Below are 16572 nucleotides of genomic sequence, written 5' to 3'. Positions count from 1 at the left end.
AAACATGGCCCGTTGTCACTGACCAGTATGTCAGGCAGGCCGTGGGTGGCAAACATGGCCCTCGGGCTTTCAATGGTGGCGTTGGAGGTGCTTCCCGTCATTATTTCACATTCAATCTATTTTGAAAAGGCATCCACCACCACCAGGAACATTTTACCGAGAAACGGGCCCGCATAGTTGACATAGATCCTTGACCATGGTCTGAAGGGCCAGGACCACAAACTTAGTGGTGCCTCTCGGCGCGTTGCTCAACTGAGCACATACGCTGCATTGTCGTACACAGGACTCTAAGTCAGAGTCGATACCGGGCCACCACACGTGGGATCTGGCTATCGCTTTCATCATTACTATACCCGGGTGTGTGCTGTGGAGATCCGAGATGAACGTCTCCCTGCCCTTTTTTGGTAGCACTACACGGTTACCCCACAACAGGCAGTCAGCCTGAATGGACAGCTCGTCCTTTCGCCGCTGGAACGGCTTGATTAGCTCTTACACTTCAACGGAGATGCTGGCCCAGCTCCCATGCAGTACACATTTTTTTGCAAGGGACAGCAGAGGATCTTGGCTGGTCCAAGTTCTAATCTGGCGGGCAGTGACAGGTGATTTATCATTTTCAAACACTTCCATGACCATCAACAAGTCTCCGGGCTGCGCCACTATCAACAAGTTTGCAGGCTACGCCATTTCCACCCCTGTGGTGGGCAATGGTAGCAGACTGAGAGCATCTGCACAGTTCTCGGTGCCTGGCCTGTGGCGGATGGTATAGTTATATGCTGATAGCGCGAGTGCCCACCTTTGTATGCAGGCTGAGGCATTAGTATTTATTCTCTTGATTTCAGCGAACAGAGATATGAGGGGCTTGTGATCGGTTTCCAGCTCAAATTTGAGGCCAAACAGGTACTGATGCATTTTCTTTAACCCGGGCACACACGCTAATGCCTCTTTCTCAATCATGCTGTAGGCCCTCTTGGCCTTAGACAAGATCCTGGAGGCATAGGCGACAGGTTGCAACTTCCCCGCAACGTTAGCTTGTTGTAATACACACCCGACCCAGTATGACGACGCATCACATGCTAGCACAAGTCTTTTACACGGGTTGTACAATACAAGCAGCTTATTGGAGCATAAACTGTTTCTGGCTTTCTCAAAAACAATTACTTATTTTTTTTCCCCATACCCAGTTCTCACCTTTGCGCAATAACACATGTAGGGGCTCTAAAAGGGTGCTTCACCCCGGTAGGAAGTTACCAAAATAGTTGAGGAGTCCCAGGAACGACCGCCGCTCCGTGACGTTGTATGGCCTGGGCGCGTTCCTGATAGCCTCTGTCTTGGCATCTGTGGGCCGAATGCTGTCCGCCGCGATCTTTCTCCCCAAAAACTCCACTCCTATTGCCATGAAGACGCATTTCGACCTCTTCAGCCGCAGCCCTACGCGATCCAGTCGCTGGAGGACCTCCTCCAGGTTATGTAGGTGCTCGACGGTGTCCGGACACGTGACAAATATGTCGTCCTGAAAAACCACTGTGCATGGTACCGACTTGAGTAGGCTCTCCATGTTTCTCTGGAAGATCGTTGCAACCGACCGAATTCCAAATGGGCATCTGTTGTAGATGAACAGTCCCTTGTGCGTGTTGATGCAGGTGAGGCCCTTCAAAGACTCCTCCAGCTCCTGCGTCATGTAGGCCGAAGTCAGGTCGAGCTTGGTGAATGTCTTGTCTCCTGGCAGCATCGCAAATAGGTCGTCTGCCTTAGGTAGCAGATTTTGGTCCTGTAGCGAGAAACGATTAATAGTTACTTTATAATCGCCGCAAATCCTGACCGTGCCATCACTTTTGAGTACTGGAACAATCAGGCTGGCCCACTCGCTGAATTCCACTGGGGAGATGATGCCCTCGCGTTGTAGCCTGTCCAGCTCTATTTACACTCTCTCCCTCATCATGAGGTATTGCTCGCGCCTTGTGGTGAATGGGTCGTGCCTCTGTGACCAAGTGGATCCATACTTTCGCCCCGGAAAAGTTTCCAATGCCTGGCTCAAAAAGGGAAGGAAATTTGTTGAGAGTCTGGGTACACGAGGCTTCATCGACATGTGATAGTGCTCGGATGTCATCCCAGTTCCAGCAGATTTTGCCCAGCCAGCTCCTTCCAAGCAGTGTGGGGCCATCGCCTGGGACAATACTGAGTGGCAGTCCGTGCACCGTGCCCTCGTAGGTGACCTTGACCATGGCGCTGCCCAGGACAGTGATAAGCTCTTTAGTGTACATTCTCAGTTTCGTGTGGATGGGGCTCAGGGCTGGTCTGACTGCCTTGTTGCACCACAGTCTCTCAAACATCTTTTTACTCATGATGGATTGGCTAGCGTCAGTGTCCAGTTCCATGGCTACGATAAGCCATTCAATTTTACGTTTAGCATTATAGGTGGACATTTCGTCGAAAATGTGTGCACCTCGTGTACTTCAGCATCTGCCTTCTCTCTGAGGCTCGAAATTGCTTTGATCCATCATGGACTGATATTCCTCTCCCACGTGGTGGTTAGTAGGTTTTTCAGAGCTTGCAGCTCGTTTGCAAGCTTGTTGGGGGTGCCCCATTGTTCCACAGCTCTTGCAAACATACCCTTTGAAGCGGCATGAATAGGCTGAATGGAAGCCTCCACAACGCCAACAAGGTGTGAATTGCCTTGCATTCATCCTTTGTTGGGGACTCAGTCATCTGGGTCACCTGAGGCCTGCTGGCAGTTGCAGACTCGTGAGTTCTGCCATTTACATTTCTGCTCGCAAACACAGTTCCAGTCAATTTATGAACATTGCTAGCACTTCTGTGCTGAGAGATTTATTTGGCGTTATCACTGGTGGACATAAACGCCTGTGCCATCGCAATGGCCTTACTGAGGGTCGGTGTCTCTACAGTCAAAAGTTTTCGTAGGATGATCTCATGGCCAATGCCCAGTACAAAAAAGTCTCTGAGCATTTGCTCCAGGTAGCCATTAAACTCACATTGTCCTGCAAGTCGCCTTAGCTCGGCGACGTAGCTCGCCACTTCCTGACCTTCAGATCGCTGACACGTGTAGAACCGATACCTCGCCATCAGCACGCTCGTCCTCGGGTTACGATTCTCCCGAACCAGTGTACACAGCTCCTCATATGACTTATCTGTGGGTTTCACCAGAGCCAGAAGCTGCTTCATGAGGCTGTAGGTCCAGAGCGTGAGGAGGACCGCTCTTCTTTTTGCCTCTTTCTCAATCATGCTGTAGGCCCTCTCGGCCTTAGACAAGCTCCTGGAAGCATAGGTGACAGGTTGCAGCTTCCCCGCAATGTTAGCTTGTTGTAATACACACCCGACTCCATACGATGAGCATAAAATGTTTCTGGCTTTCTCAAAAGCAATTACTTGTTTTTTTTTCCCTATACCCAGTTTACACCTTTACGCAATAACATATGTAGGGGCTCTAAAAGGATGCTTAACCCCGGTAGGAAGTTACCAAAATAGTTGAAGAGTCCCAGGAATGACCGCAGCTCCGTGACGTTCTGTGGCCTGGGCGCGTTCCTGATAGCCGCTGTCTTGACGTCTGTGGGCCGAATGCCGTCTGCTGCGCACTTTCTCCCCAAAAACTCCACTTCTGTTGCCATGAAGATGCACTTTGACCTCTTCAGCTGCAGCCCTATGCGATCCAGTTGCTGGAGGACCTCTTCCAAGTTTTGTAGGTGCTCGGCAGTGTCCCGACCCATGACCAATATGTCGCCCTGAAAGACCACTGTGTGGTACCGACTTAAGTAGGCTCTCCATGTTTCTCTGGAAGATTGCTGCAGCCAACCGAATTCCAAATGGGCATCTGTTGTAGATGAACAGTCCCTTGGGCGTGTTGATGCAGGTGAGGCCCTTTGAAGACTCCTCCAGCTCCTGCGTCATGTAGGTCGAAGTCAGGTCGAGCTTGGTGAACGTCTTGCCTCCTGCCAGTGTCGCAAATAGGTCGTCTGCCTTAGGTAGCAGGTATTGGTCCTGTAGCGAGAAACGATTAATAGTTACTTTATAATCGCCGCAAATCCTGACCGTGCCATCACTTTTGAGTACTGGAACAATCAGGCTGGCCCACTCGCTGAATTCCACTGGGGCGATGATACCCTCGCGTTGCAACCTGTCCAGCTCAATTTCCACTCTCCCTCATCATGTGAGGTACCGCTCGCACCTTGTGGTGAATGGGTCGTGCCTCTGGGACCAAGTGGATCCGTACCTTCGCCCCGGAAAAGTTTCCAATGCCTGGCTCAAAAAGGGAAGGAAATTTGTTGAGAACCTGGAAACATGAGGCCTCATCGACATGTGATAGCGCTCGGATGTCATCCCAGTTCCAGCGGATTTTGCCCAGCCAGCTCCTTCCAAGCAGTGTGGAGCCATCGCCCATAGTTTGCTGCATCTTTGCTTCAGATTGGTATTCTCGTCGCCAGTTATTATGTTCCTAACACAGATGAGGCTGCACACAGGGAGGTTAAAGTAACAGTGACCTCAGTCTTTAATAAGAAACTCCAGAGTCAGGAACAGGCCTTGGGGGCCGGCTTATATACAGTGCTCCCAAGGGATGCTGGAATCCCATGGGACTTCAGGGGATGTGCTCCCTGGTGGCAGAACACGGGAGTGCATGCTTTACAGATACACAACATAACCATCTTAGTGACTTCGTGTCACACTCTAGCTGTCAAACTTCAGCATGTCCTCCAACTCACCTTTAACAAAGCCATAGGAGACTTGCTGGTATTTACTAAACTTCAGTTGTGCTTGTGACATTTCGGGAGGAATTTTACTGCACTGCTTGTGGAGTTCCCCCAGCTGCCAAACTCCAGCTCCCGCCCCCCCCCCCCACCCCCGCCAATCCCATCAGACACATCTCCTATACAAAGACTCCAGGATCAGATGACACCCCCAAGATCGGGGATAGACCTCCCCCCACTCTCCCAGTAGCAGCTGCATGTTCTCGACCTGGTCCTGCGGCCTGCTCCAGCGTGCTCCCCATCCGAATTGGACACAAACCTGTCAATCAGGTTGACTTCCGGGCCTGAGATGCATGCTGTGGAGTCAAACCAAGTGGGGGAACCCAGACTTCCAGGATTCCCATCCAAAACTATGTCCCCTGCCAATGCATCCTGCTCCTGCCAATAGCGTCAGAACAATAATGCATCAATCTTTTTTAAAAATGATATAGTGGCTGGCTGCCTAACATTAAGTACTTTTAACCATCATTTGGTGTCTAATTAGAAGTGTTATATATGCAGACTATAGATATACTCTCTTTGTAGTCACTGTATAGCTGCATAAGATGGAGACTTGTTACCTGATGTACTATCAATAAGGTTTACGCTGTGTATATACTATGCTGGCACCACTAGAGGGTGCAACTGGTGGAGACCGGGGTTTCCTGCCCCTGTGGCAGAGGCTGTCCTCCAGAGAGCACTGCAGTGGGAGACCAGAGGGTCACCTGCAGAGGTGTGCAGGGCCCAGTATAAAGGCTGCCCACCATGCTTGTGCCTCACTCTGGAGTTACGAATAAAGGACCAAGGTCACTACAGTTTGAGTACAACACATTGCCTCGTGGAGTCATTCATAAGTGCATTACAGACATAACAAGAACATTAACTTACCATTATTCATTTGGACACGTAGCTCGATTAAACACTACAAACATTCCCCAGACAATAATGAAGTTGGTGCTGAAACATGAGTAAAGGTGATGAAAAGGAATGTCAAAAAATAAACAGTTTTATTCAATCCTCCTTTGATTTTTCTCCCAGGATTGCTCGCAGCAGTGTCCAGGAGATTAATTTTTAATTCCTGGAGACTCTGGGACAATCCTGGAGAGTTGGCAACCCTCGTCCCCAACCAAAGGCCACATAAGAAATGGATGAGAATCCTCCCTTACTATCAGCATGTGTGCGTGCGGTCTTCGGCCAGGGACTCCCATGTGTCAGTGGTGATGTCGCACTTTACCAGGGAGGCTTTGAGGGTATCCTTGTAACGTTTCCGCTGCCCACCTTTTGGTTCGTTTACCATGAAGGAGTTCTGCATAGAGCATATGCTTAGGGAGTCACGTGTCTGGCATGCAAACCTGATCGATGTTAGCCATGAACGAGGACACTAATGTTGGAGCGCATGTCCTCCCAGGGGATTTGCAGGATCTTGCGTAGACATCGTTGGTGGTATTTCTCCAGCGACTTGAGGTGTCTACTGTACATGGTCCATGCCTCTGATCCATACAGGAGGGCGGGTATTACTACAGATCTGTAGACCATGAGCTTGGTGATAGATTTGGCTGATCTTTGAATGCTTGTTTCCTCAACTAGCACCTGTATTGATATGCTGCAGTAGTTGAAAGTAGCTGTAACACATGGGGAGTGCAATATGATCCACACAATTAACAGAAAAACAAACAGAAGAGGTGACAAAACAATTTCCCCCGCATAGGGACTGCCACACACTATTTCACTCTTACTCTATAGTACATAGTGTTACATTTCAATGGCTGGTGGTTCCAATCCCAATACCTTTGACGATAATGTGTTGAAAATATTGAGATACACCTTCATAGCAAAAATAAATTCTGCAAATCACTTCTCCATGTTAAAAAGAATGTGATTCCTATCATTCACAAAGGCATCTTTTAACTACAGGATAAACGCTCTACTTTTGTGTACCCCCCAGCCCGTGATTCTCTGACAGTGGTAAAACCATGGACGTACAGCGTGACCTATAAGGCCATCAAGCAATTTTCACTCGCTGCAGTAAGTTTATGTTCCCTCCTCTTCTGAAGTTTGTTTTTTGCTGGGAGTATGGTCCCACATTCTTCCAGCACGGCACCCAAATGGCCATTCGACATGTGTGAGCCCAGGCAGAGTGGTGAGATGCTATTTGACCACGTGAGCCATCACTGTCAGGCATGCTCCTTTCTACATCCACGCACGTGCACTTTCCAGCAAGAGTCACTGGAATTTTCCTAACCTGTGGGTCAGTTCCAAACTGAGCAATGCATAGAAACATAGTATTATGTCCTTACTATACATTATAAATGCACGCGAGGCCCATGCTTGAGAGAAGGTCACTCTGTGACCAGTTACCTTTATTACCAAGACCTCTAGAGGCAGATGGTGGGTGAAGCTTCCCTTTTTATACTGGAAAGCCCAGGTTAGGAGTGTCTCCCACAAGTTCGCCCCCTGTGGTCAGTGTTCTCAAGGTATACAACTTAGGTCAGCTTATACATGGGTTACAATGACAGTTGAATACATGACATCACCTCCCCGCCAAAGTCTTACTGGGATCACAGTTTAAGTCTCTCTGGTGGTTTACGCTCCCTTGTAGAGCGCCTGAGTTGGGGCTCCGGTTGTTGGGCACTGGCCTGAGTGTCTACTGTTTGCGGTGCCTCAGACCTGTCCGGACTGCCCACAGTGACTGGGTTCTCCTCCACTTTGTTCCGGTGTTCGGTCACCTGTGGTGGAGTAAACTCTATGTCATGTTCTTCCTCTGCTTCTTAAATGGGGTTGCTGAACCTCCTTTTAGTTTGATCCACGTGTTTGCGACAGATTTGTCCATTGGTAAGTTTAGCTACCAAAACCAGATTGCCCTCTTTGGCAATCACAGTGCCTGCAAGCCATTTGGGCCCTGCAGCGTAATTAAGGACAAAAACAGGATCATTGCTATCAATACATCGCGCCCTCGCATTCCTGTCATGGTGGTCACATTGTGACTGACACCTGCTCTCAACAATTTCTTTCATAGTAGGGTGTATAAGGGATAACCTGGTTTTAGCGTCCTTTTCATTAGCAGCTCTGCGGGTGGAACTTCTGTGAGCGAGTGTGGTTGGGATCTATTGGCCAACAGGAGGCGTGATAAGCAGTTTTGTAGGGAACCCCCTTGGATTCTGAGCATCCCCTGTTTGATTATCTGCACTGCTCGATCCGCCTGGCCGTTTGAGGCCGGCTTGAACGGTGCCGTTCTGACATGGTTGATTCCATTGCCTGCCATGAAGTCCTGGAATTCAGTGCTTGTGAAGCACGGGCCATTGTCGCTGACCAAGACATCCGGTAGACCATGGGCGCCGAACATTGCCCGTAGACTTTCTACCATGGCAGTGAATGTGCTTGAATTTAAAATGGCACACTCAATCCATTTGGAGTAGGCGTCTACTGCAACCAAAAACATTTTTCCCATGAAAGGACCTGCGTAGTCCACATGGATGCGTGACCATGGCTTGGCGGGCCAGGACCAGGGGCTAAGGGGGGCTTCCCTGGGTGCGTTGCCCAGCTGGGCACACGTGTTGCACCTGCGAACACAAAGTTCCAAGTCTGCATCTATCCCTGGCCACCAAATGTGTGACCTGGCAATTGCCTTCATCATGACATTGTGAAGTTCTCTGATAAACACCTCTGCCCATCTGGGGCATGACTACTCGGTTTCCCACAGTAGGCAATCGGCCTGAATCGAGAGTTCATCCTTGCGCCTATGAAACTGTTTAAACTCCTCAGGGCATGCCCCGTACGTGGCTGCCCAGTCCCCATTCAGGACACATTTCTTAACTAATGACAGTAGCGGGTCTTTATTTGTCCAGACTTTAATCTGACGGGCTGTCACAGGTGAGCCTTCGCTTTCGAAAGCTTCAACAGCCATGACCATCTCAGCATCATGCTCAGTTGCCCCCTCAGTGGTGGCTACTGGGAGCCTGCTGAGTGCATCAGCGCAGTTTTCAGTGCCCGGTCTGTGACGAATTGTGTAGTCATAGGCGGCTAACATAAGTGCCCACCTCTGTATGCGGGCCAATGCATTCGCATTTATGGCCTTGTTGTCGGCCAAAAGGGACATTAGGGATTTGTGATCTGTCTCCAGCTCAAATTTCTTGCCAAACAGGTACTGGTGCATTTTTTTACTGCAAATACACATGCTAGCGCTACCTTTTCTACCATCCCGTAGTCCCTTTCTGCCAGGGACAGACTTCTGGAGGCATAAGCTACCGGCTGTAACTGACCATTGGCATTCACATACTGCAACACACACCCGACCCCATAGGACGACACATCGCACGTTAAAACAAGTTTCTTACATGGGTCATATAAATTTAACAGTTTGTTAGAGCACGCAATTTGTTGTGCTCCATCAAAAGCTCTTTCCTGGCTGTTGCCCCAGACCAAATCATGATCTTTGCGTAGGAGCACATGTAGCAGCTCGAACAGCGTGTTCAATTTGGGAAGAAAGTTGCCAAAATAGTTCAGGAGCCCCAGGAACGAACGCAGCTCTATCGTGTTATGGGGTCTGGGTGCTCTCTGGATCGCTTCCGTTTTGGACGCAGTAGGTCTGATCCCGTCTGCTGCTACCCTCCTCCCCAGGAATTCTACCTCTGGAGCTAAGAAGACACACTTCGATTTTTTCAGTCGCAGCCCTACCCGGGCCAGTCTGCGTAGCACCTCCTCCAGGTTGTGGAGATGTTCTTCAGTATCGCGACCCATGATGAGGATGTCGTCTTGAAAAACCACCATTCTTGGAATCGACTTGAGGAGGCTTTCCATATTTTGCTGAAAGATCGCGGCAGGCGAACGAATCCCGAACGGACATCTGTTACACTCAAACAACCCCTTGTGTGTCGTGATGGTGGTCAGCTTCTTCGACTCACTCGCCAGCTCCTGGGCCATGTAAGCTGAGGTCAGGTCCAATTTTGAAAAAAGCTTGCCACCGGATAGCGTCGCAAAGAGGTCCTCCGCTCTCGGTAGCGGGTACTGGTCTTGGAGTGACACCCGATTGATGGTGGCCTTGTAGTCGCCACATATTCTGACCGACCCATCCGCCTTGAGCACCGGCACGATCGGGCTCGCCCAGTCACTGAATTCGACTGGCGAGATGATGCCTTCCCTCAGCAGGCAGTCCAATTCACATTCTATCTTTTCCCGCATCACGTACACACCGCTCTAGCCTTGTGGTGTACTGGCCTGGCGTCCGGGTTTATGTGAATCACTACCTTGGCTCCCATTGATAGGTCCTTACTATACAGTATAAATGCACACGAGGCCCATGCTTGAGAGAAGGTCAGTGTGACCTGTCCTTTATTCCTTAGCACTCAAAGTGATGATGGTGGGTGGAGCTTCCCCTTTTGTACCTGAAGGCCCAGGTTAGGAGCATCTCCCACCTTGTGGTCATTGTTCTCACAGTGTACAATTTAGGTCAGATTATACATCGGTTACAATGCTGGTTGAATACATGACATCACCTCCCCCTCCAAAGTCTTATTGGGATCACAGGCTGAGTCTCTCTTGTGGTTTACGCTCTCTTGTAGAGCGCCTGAGTTGGGGCTCCGGTTTTTGGGCGCTGGCCTGAGTGTCTGCTGTTTGCGGTGCCTCAGGCCTATCCAGACTGCCCACAGTGATTGGGCTCTCCTCCTTTTGGTTCTGATGTTCGGTCACCTGTAATAGAGTGAACTCTACATCGTGTTCTTCCTCTGCTTCTTCTATGGGGTGGCTGAACTTCCTTTTTGTTTGATCCACGTATTTGTGGCAGATTTGTCCATTGGTAAGTTTAACTACCAGAATCCTATTTCCCTCTTTGGCAATCACAGTGCCTGCGAGCCATTTGGGCCCTGCAGCGTAGTTCAGAACAAAAACAGGATCATTTACATCAATACATTGCGCCTTCGCGTTCCTGTCATGTTGGCACATTGTGACTGGCGCCTACTCTCGACAATTTCTTTCATGGTGGGGTGTATAAGGGATAACCGGGTTTTAAGCATCCTTTTCATGAGCAGCTCTGCGGGTGGAACCCCTGTGAGCGAGTGTGGTCGGGATCTATAGGCCAACAGAAGGCGTGATAAGCGTCTTTGTAGGGAACCCCATTAGATTCTGAGCATCCCGTTTGATTATCTGCACTGCTCGTTCTGTCTGGCCGTTTGAGGCTGGCTTGAATGGTGCCGTTCTGACATGGTTAATTCCATTGCCTGCCATGAAGTCCTGGAATTCAGTGCTTGTGAAGCACGGGCCATTGTCGCTGACCAAGACGTCTGGTAGACCGTGGGCGGGGAACATTGCCCGTAGACTTTCTACCGTGGCAGAGGATGTGCTTGAATTTAAAATGTCACATTCGATCCATTTGGAGTAGGCGTCTACTACAACCAAAAACATTTTTCCCATGAAAGGGCCTGCGTAGTCCACATGGATGCGTGACCAAGACCTGGTGGGCCATGGCAGGGGCTAAGGGTGGCTTCCCTGGGCGCATTGCCCAGCTAGGCACACATGTTGCACCTGCTAATACAAAGTTCCAAATCTGCGTCTATCCCTGGCCACCAAACATGTGACCTGGCAATTGCCTTCACCATGACAATGCCCGGGTGCTCTTGTGGAGTTCTCTGACGAACACCTCTCTGCCCATCTGGGGCATGACTACGCGGTTTCCCCACAGTAGGCAATCAGCCTGAATCGAGAGTTCATCCCTGCGCCTGTGAAATGGTTTAAATTCCTCAGGGCATGCCCTGTACGTGGCTGCCCAGTCCCCATTCAGGACACGTTTCTTGACTAGGATCAATAGCTGGTCCAGACTTTAATCTGACGGGCTGTCGAAAGCTTCAACAGCCATGACCATCTCAGCAGCATGCTCGGTAGCCCCTTCAGTGGTGGTTAGTGGGAGCCTGCTGAGTGCATCAGTGCAGTTTTCAGTGCCCGGTCTGTGCCGAATTGTATAGTCATAGGCGGCTAACGTGAGTGCCCACCTCTGTATGCGGGCCGATGCATTTGCATTTATGGCCTTGTTGTTGCCCAAAAGGGACGTTAGGGGTTTGTGATCTGTCTCCAGCTCAAATTTCCTGCCAAACAGGTACTGGTGCATTTTCTTTACAGCATATACACATGCGAGCGCCTCCTTTTCCACCATCCTGTAACGCCTTTCTGCCTGGGACAGACTCCTGGAGGCATAAGCTACCGGCTGTAACTGATCCTTGACATTGACATGCTGCAACACACACCCGACACCATAGGATGATGCATCGCACGTTAACACAAGTTTCTTATAGTGTTGAGAGTGTTGGAACATAACAAATTGCATGCTCTATTAAAAGCCCTTTCCTGGCTGTCCCCTCAGACCCATTCGCGACCTTTGCGTAGGAGCACGTGTCGCGGCTCTAGCAGTGTGCTCAATTTGGGAAGAAAGTTACCAAAATAGTTCAGGAGCCCCAGGAACGAACGCAGCTCCGTCGTGTTACGGGGTCTGGGTGCTCTCTGGATTGCTTCCGTCTTGGACGCAGTCGGGCTGATCCCGTCTGCTGCTACCCTCATCCCCAGGAATTCTACCTCTGGAGCTAGGAAGACGTACTTTGCCTTTTTCATTCACAGCCCTACCCAGTCCAGTCTGCGTAGCACCTCCTCCAGGTTGTGGAGGTGTTCTTCAGTATCGTAACCCGTGATGAGGATGTCGTCCTGAAAAACCACCGTCCCTGGAATCGACTTGACGAGACTTTCCATATTTCGTTGGAAGATCGCGGCGGCCGAGTGAATCCCGAACGGACATCTGTTGTACTCAAACAACCCCTTGTGTGTCATGATGGTGGTCAGCTTCTTTGACTCACTCGCCAGCTCCTGGGTCATGTAAGCTGAGGTCAGGTCCAAATTTGAAAAATGTTTGCCACCGGATAGCGTCGCAAAGAGGTCCTCCGCTCTCGGTAGCGGGTACTGGTCTTGGAGTGGCACCCGAATGATGGTGACCTTGTAATCGCCACATATCCTGACCGACCCATCCGCCTTGAGTGCCGGCACAATCGGGCTCGCCCAGTCACTGAATTCGACTGGCGAGATGATGCCTTCCCTCAGCAGGCAGTCCAATTCGCCTTCTATCTTTTCCCGCATCATGTACTGCACCGCTCTGGCCTTGTGGTGTACTGGCCTGGCGTCCGGGTTTATGTGAATCACTACCTTGGCCCCCATGAAAGTGCCGATGCCGGGTTGAAATAATGAGTCAAATTTGTACAGGATCTGTGAGCATGATACTCGCTCCACAGAAGAAATTGCATTGACATCGCCCCATTCCCAGGTCATGACAACAAGCCAACTCCTCCCCAGTAGTGTGGGACCATCCCGTTGGAAAATCCAGAGTGGCAACCTGTTCTCCGAATCTTTGTGGGTCACGACTACCGTGGCGCTGCCTAGCACCGGAAAGATCTGCTTTGTGTAAGTCCGTAGCTGTGCGTCAATTGGCAATAATTTTGGCCTCCTGGCCTTAGACACCCACAACTTTTCAAACTGTTTGATACCCATCAGGGACTGGCTGGCCCCCGTGTCTAGTTCCATTGATACTGGGATGCCATTGAGGAGCACTTTCATCATTATCGGTGGCGGCCTGATGTATGAACTGTATACGTGCTCCACACGAACTCGCTGAACATCAGCTTCCAGCGATTTCCCCCAGCGTTTATTTCTGCAGGTATTTTGCTCATCTCTGCAAACTCCGGCTGAGTGTGTGCCTCCACGCCTCCAACATGAGCTGTTGTTGGAAACAAAAGATTCCTTGCCAGTCGATCGTCCCTGACTGCCCCTGTTATTGTCCTTGAGTGCACCATTAACAGGTGTTGATGACCCCATTACTGGCTGCATTGTCCCTTGCAAAGTTGTGAATCACCATTCAGCTTGCCATTGTCTCTGTCGAACTGCCCCTCTGGGTTCGACTACATGTTGGGGCATGCCCGATTGCCCCTGTCTGCCTGGAGAATTGTGTGCTGCTTTAACAATGTTGAATCTCTGTCCCAACCATTCCTTAACATAGTGCCTCTCGTCTGTTCTGCTAGTGGCCATGCTCGCGTGGTTTAAATCCCAGTTTCTCGTCGCCATTGATAGGTCCTTACTATACAGTATAAATGCACACGAGGCCCATGCTTGAGAGAAGGTCAGTCTGTGACCTGTCCTTTATTCCTTAGCACTCAAAGTGATGAAGGTGGGTGGAGCTTCCCCTTTTGTACCTGAAGGCCCAGGTTAGGAGTGTCTCCCACCTAGTGGTCAGTGTTCTCACGGTGTACAACTTAGGTCAGTTTATACATGGGTTGAATACATGACACCCATGAAAGTGCCGATGCCAGGTTGAAATAATGAGTCAAATTTGTCCAGGACCTGTGAGCATGATACTCGCTCCACAGAAGAAATTGCATTGACATCGCCCCATTTCTAGTGCATGACAGCAAGCCAACTCCTCCCCAGTAGTGCGGGACCGTCCCCTGGGACGGCAAGTTTTTCTCCGAATCTTTGTGGGTCACGACCTCCGTGGCGCTGCCTAGCACCGGAATGATCTCCTTTGTATATGCCCGTAGCAGTGCGTCAATTGGCAATAACTTTGGCCTCCTGGCCTTGGATACCCACAACCTTTTGAACTGTTTGATACTCATCAGGGACTGGCTGGCCCCCGTGTCTAGCTCCATTAAACTGGGATGCCACTGAGGAGCACTTTCATCATTAACGGTGGTGTCCTGGTATATGAACTGCATATGTCCTCCACATGAACTCGCTGAACTTCAGCTTCCAGCGATTTCCCCCAGTATTCATTTGGCCTCATAGGGCTTACATCGGGCCTGTCCTCCTGGCTGCAGGCTTCCTGCACATACGTGCCAAGTGACCGCTGACGTTGCAGTTTTTGCAGGTATATTGCTGATACCTGCAAGCTCTGGCTGGGTGTTTGCCTCCACACCTCCAGCATGAGCTGGAGGCCCCGTTGTTGGAAACAATAGGTCCATTACTAGTCGATCGTCTCTGACTGTCTCAGTAACTGCCCTTAAGTGCACCATTAACAGGTGGTGATAGAAACATAGAAACATAGAAACATAGAAACATAGAAACATAGAAACATAGAAACATAGAAACATAGAAAATAGGTGCAGGAGCAGGCCATTCAGCTCTTCTAGCCTGCACCGCCATTCAATGAGTTCATGGCTGAACATGAAACTTCAATACCCCATTCCTGCTTTCTCGCCATACCCCTTGATCCCCCAAGTAGTAAGGACTTCATTTAACTCCTTTTTGAATATATTTAGTGAATTGGCCTCAACTACTTTCTGTGGTAGAGAATTCCACAGGTTCACCACTCTCTGGGTGAAGAAGTTTCTCCTCATCTCGGTCCTAAATGGCTTACCCCTTATCCTTAGACTGTGACCCCTGGTTCTGGACTTGGGAACATTCTTCCTGCATCTAACCTGTCTAAACCCGTCAGAATTTTAAACGTTTCTTTGAAGTCCCCTCTCATTTTTCTGAATTCCAGTGAATACAAGCCCAGTTGATCCAGTCTTTCTTGATAGGTCAGTCTCACCATCCCGGGAATCAGTCTGGTGAATCTTCGCTGCACTCCCTCAATAGCAAGAATGTCCTTCCTCAAGTTAGGAGACCAAAAATGTACACAATACTCCAGGTGTGGCCTCAGCAAGGCCCTGTACAACTGTAGCAACACCTCCCTGCCCCTGTACTCAAATCCCTTCGCTATGAAGGCCAACATGCCATTTGCTTTCTTAACCGCCTGCTGTACCTGCATGCCAACCTTCAATGACTGATGTACCATGACACCCAGGTCTCGTTGCACCTTCCCTTTTCCTAATCTGTCACCATTCAGATAATAGTCTGTCTCTCTGTTTTTACCACCAAAGTGGATAACCTCACATTTATCCACATTATACTTCATCTGCCATTCATTTGCCCACTCACTTAACCTATCCAAGTCACTCTGCAGCCTCATAGCATCTTCCTCGCAGCTCACACTGCCACCCAACTTAGTGTCATCCACAAATTTGGAGATACTACATTTAATCCCCTCGTCTAAATCATTAATGTACAATGTAAACAGCTGGGGCCCCAGCACAGAACCTTGCGGTACCCCACTAGTCACTGCCTGCCATTCTGAAAAGTACCCATTTACTCCTACTCTTTGCTTCCTGTCTGACAACCAGTTCTCAATCCATGTCAGTACACTACCCCCAATCCCATGTGCTCTAACTTTGCACATCAATCTCTTGTGTGGGACCTTGTCGAACGCCTTCTGAAAGTCCAAATATATCACATCAACTGGTTCTCCCTTGTCCACTCTACTGGAAACATCCTCAAAAAATTCCAGAAGATTTGTCAAGCATGATTTCCCTTTCACAAATCCATGCTGACTTGGACCTATCATGTCACCTCTTTCCAAATGCACTGCTATGACATCCTTAATAATTGATTCCATCATTTTACCCACTACTGAGGTCAGGCTGACCAGTCTATAATTCCCTATTTTCTCTCTCCCTCCTTTTTTAAAAAGTGGGGTTACATTGGCTACCCTCCACTCGATAGGAACTGATCCAGAGTCAATGGAATGTTGGAAAATGACTGTCAATGCATCCGCTATTTCCAAGGCCACCTCCTTAAGTACTCTGGGATGCAGTCCATCAGGCCCTGGGGATTTATCGGCCTTCAATCACATCAATTTCCCCAACACAATTTCCCGACTAATAAGGATTTCCCTCAGTTCCTCCTTCTTACTAGACTCTCTGACCCCTTTTATATCCAGAAGGTTGTTTGTGTTCTCCTTATTGAATACCGAACCAAAGTACTTGTTCAATTGGTCTGC

This window comes from Pristiophorus japonicus, chromosome 3 (assembly GCF_044704955.1).
Source record: "Pristiophorus japonicus isolate sPriJap1 chromosome 3, sPriJap1.hap1, whole genome shotgun sequence".
Classification (NCBI taxonomy): Eukaryota; Metazoa; Chordata; class Chondrichthyes; family Pristiophoridae; genus Pristiophorus; species Pristiophorus japonicus.
Note: the sequence above shows the minus strand (reverse complement) of the source record.